Source organism: Podarcis cretensis (genome assembly GCF_951804945.1).
Source record: "Podarcis cretensis genome assembly, chromosome: 6".
NCBI classification, from domain to species: Eukaryota; Metazoa; Chordata; class Lepidosauria; order Squamata; family Lacertidae; genus Podarcis; species Podarcis cretensis.
In genome coordinates this window covers 77374785-77378457 of record NC_137175.1, presented here as the reverse complement: position 1 = coordinate 77378457, position 3673 = coordinate 77374785, and the positions used below count along the sequence as shown (strand labels likewise).

The 3673-nt window shown below is 42.9% G+C and overlaps 1 long non-coding RNA gene across 1 annotated transcript; it reads left to right on the top strand.

Annotated features, from left to right (window-relative positions):
- The first annotated feature begins 1748 nt into the window (after positions 1-1748).
- On the top strand, positions 1749-3162 carry LOC307218449. The gene is made up of 3 exons (XR_013839979.1): positions 1749-1835; positions 1913-1930; positions 3116-3162. It is a non-coding gene; the product is annotated as an uncharacterized lncRNA (long non-coding RNA).
- Positions 3163-3673: the final 511 nt, after the last annotated feature.

Sequence of the window (3673 nt, the reverse complement as noted above, 5' to 3'; positions counted from 1 at the left end):
TTAGCAGAGTTACATTCCCCTTTTACATGCATAGCAGGTAGCTGGTTGCAGGCTCGTGTGAGCCTCTCACTATTATACAATTCAGTCTGTCTCAGATTGAATTGTATGTTCCTGGTAAATTCCCTTGAATCCTTCTTAAAAGAATAAAAATGCCACAATCTTAGCCAAAGTCAATAAAAGAAGTTTACTTACATGAGTTCAGAGTTGAAAGTAGACTTAGTTACAAATGATGTACATGTGGATCTACCCCATATGGGGGGATGATCCCAGTGCTGCTGCTAGCTGAAAGCTAGCAGAGCAGTCCTAGCCAAAAAGCTGGTCAAACGAAAAAGGAAGTAAAAAAGAGGGAAGGGTGCTGTGTGACTCGCCCTTTTGTTACCTGGACAGGTTAGGTCACGCCCACCTTCTATCACATGCAAAAGGAAGGATGCTCCAGCCAGGAGGAACAGGAAGTGTCGACTGGCTGTACCAAACATTCCCTCGCATGTCTTCTCTAGCATCTCAAGGAATGTTGTACTTGACTGCCTTTCATGGATTACATCCCACACCCTTCAGCCACAAGGGCACCTTATTTGAATGGGATTATTTCATCCTTGCTAAAAGGGGCTGAGTTTAAACTTCCAAAAAAATTAAATCTAAATAAATAAATAAGAAAGTAGGGTGCTTGGTTTTATCAAGACAACTGGATATGCTGGTTGTTTGGCACATTCTGTCTTCACCACAAGCAACACTCATTGTTCAGAGCAAAGCCACATCACACAACTGGTCTTGGGCCACGTGCAGAGTTCCAGCTGAGCCGAACTACTCGGTAACACTGGATTGCACCATTTATTTCTTCCCTAAAGGTAAAGGGACCCCTGACCACTCTGGTCGACTCTGGGGTTGCGGCCCTCATCTTGCTTTATTGGCTGAGGGAGCCGGCGTACAGCTTCCGGGTCATGTGGCCAGCATGACTAAGCCGCTTCTGGCAAACCAGAGCAGCACGCAGAAACACCATTTACCTTCCCGCCAGAGCGGTACCTATTTATCTACTTGCACTTTGACGTGCTTTCAAACTGCTACATTGGCAGGAGCTGGGATGAAGCAACAGGAGCTCACTCCCTTGTGGGGATTCGAACCGCCGACCTTCTGGTCGGCAAGTCCTAGGCGCTGTGGTTTAACCCACAGCCCCACCTGTGCCCCTATTATTTCTTCCCTACTCTATTCTATATTCTAGGTGGCTCAGTGAAAAAGATCTATAAAATAAAACACCTAAATAGCAAGAAAGCCAGTAAAGCAGGCCTCTCAAGCTCTGCCCCAACTGCAAGACCAAAATCATCAGCATGTTGAAAAGAAGCTGTATATTGTGACAGATGGGGAAATCCAGCCATCTAAATGGCTGTCTGGATGCTGTGCACAGGAGCAGAAGAGGGCTGGGTTGCGGGTTGGGATTGCAGCAATAATCTCAACTGGCTACCATCCCTTAGCCAGGTATTCACTGCAAGTTCCATTGATCCCAGTATGCATAAGTGTGAGTGCAATTGGACACGGAACAGAAGTCTGTGTGCTGCTTTTTTCTTTTCTTCGGAGCTCTCCTAATCAGCTGAAGATTAGTGGAGTTTTATTCATGTACTGCCTCAAAGAGCTAATAAAGACCCTTCTCTCTCTTTTTCCAAATAGAGGAGGAACGGCTGCAGCTCAGCAGGGTACCACTTGGTTTGCAGGCAAAAGGTCCCAGAATCAATCCCTTGAAATGCCTGGCAGGGCTGGGAAAGATGGATGTTTTGAAACTTTGTAGAGCTGCTCCCAGGAGGCATAGACAATACTGAGCTGGATGGATCAACAATCACCATAAGGTGGTTTTAGTATGGTCTTATGAGTACTTCTGAATAAAGAAATCTTCCCCCAAGAGACCAAACAAAACACACTTAAGTCTTCTTTGTGGTGACAGGTCAGTACATCTCTCTGGCTGCTTACCAGAAGGTTGGTGGTTCGAGTCCACCCAGGGACCACTGTGGGCAGGATTCTTGCACTCTCAGGGGTTGGACTAGATGACTCTCGAGGTCCCTTCCAACTCTTCGATTCTAGTTATGAGTGCAAAAGTTACTTTTTTCCACCTTACTGGTGCCATGCAACCTGCTCTGCCCTTTAAACCCCAATTATTCACCTCATTTTACATTTCTTGCAAAATATGAAGCCTAAAGAAAATAACAATTCCAGCTGAGCATTTATTTATGGTTTTGCAACAAAATAATAAATACCTCATGTTTTGCAGAGATATACACAGATTCCCCCCTCCCCAGCCTCCCCCCCTTAAAGAATAAACAGTCTAGTCCGCCCAGCACAATGTTTACGAAAACCTTCTTGTTAGAACAACAACCCACGTCGGTTGTTTAAAACGAATGCAAAGGAAGTGTGGGATGCAAAGAAACAAAAGTGAAGTTTACCTGGCATAATAGAGTTTACAGCTCCTCTTGTCAGTGTCGGAAAGGCACTTACAAGAGAGGCCCAGCCGCAATCTTACAGGTTAATCCCTTTTTCACACTGGAGTTTGACTCAGATCAAACCTGGCACCTGAAGGCTGTCACTGACAAGGGGCTGTAAAGAGATGGACTGCCACTGATCTGGTCTAAATGAGCCAGTTGCACCAGGCTGATAAAAGCAAAGATTTACTGGAGTAGACAGACCTGAGCTAAAACAGGCGACTCTCTCTATTGAAACACTGTCTGTCACGTTAATCAGTCATCTCTGCTGTCAAGCACAGTCAGCTAAAACAATAGAACTCTGCCTGAGCTTTGGTGAGGAGGGAAAAATCTGGGGCAGATGTCAGATAATGGATACTGATACTCTGGTGCGATCTGAGGGGCTAGACCTGCAGCGTTCCTCCCTCCTCTCCCTATTCCCACTTTGCTTAGTTTTTTGATAGGATGTCTGGTTGAGCACTAAATAAAGCCATAAAGACTTTAGGGACAAGGTAATGATAATGAATTATGGGGAGAAAAAGTGCTTTGTCCAATTCTGATTCAATCAGAGAAATGGTTGGGTAATAGCTAAAACAATATTGTTTTTTTCCAGGTGGATTTTATGTGCCAATTTGTCTTTAATATTCTCTCTCCTATTATTTCTATCATGTTAGGCCAGAACTTCTTGAGCTACTCTAGCGCACAGAGTGATGTGAACTAAGCACGTCTGAAGCAATTTCTCTGTCATTACAACAGAACTACCAAAAGATGTAATGAAATACCTTATTGGATATATAGATACACATACTGAAAATAGGTTTAAAAAGTCAAGAAACCAGGGGAGGAAATGTTAATGGTTTCAAACATGTAACTTATATAAGTTCTGAATCTTGTTTTTGCTTTAATGGTGCATTTACTTAAAAATAAAATGAAAAGCTTAATGTTTTAAGTATTGGTGGAGCAGACTTCAATTCAGCACATAGATGGATTTAGTCCCTTGGAGTTCTGTGTTCAGTCAGGAGACAAGTTAACTTTTTATTTTGGTTTTCAATCATTATAATAAATTAGCTGTGTACAGATCAGCAAGAAAAGACTGCTCTAAAGCTTAGGGCACCTTAAAACTGATAAATTATTTTGATGATTTGATACTCTGTAAAGGAATTACATCTTAGGCATGTTAAGGGACAGGTAAGCAAAGTAGGATAAAAAAAATAAAACAATAATTTCTGGCA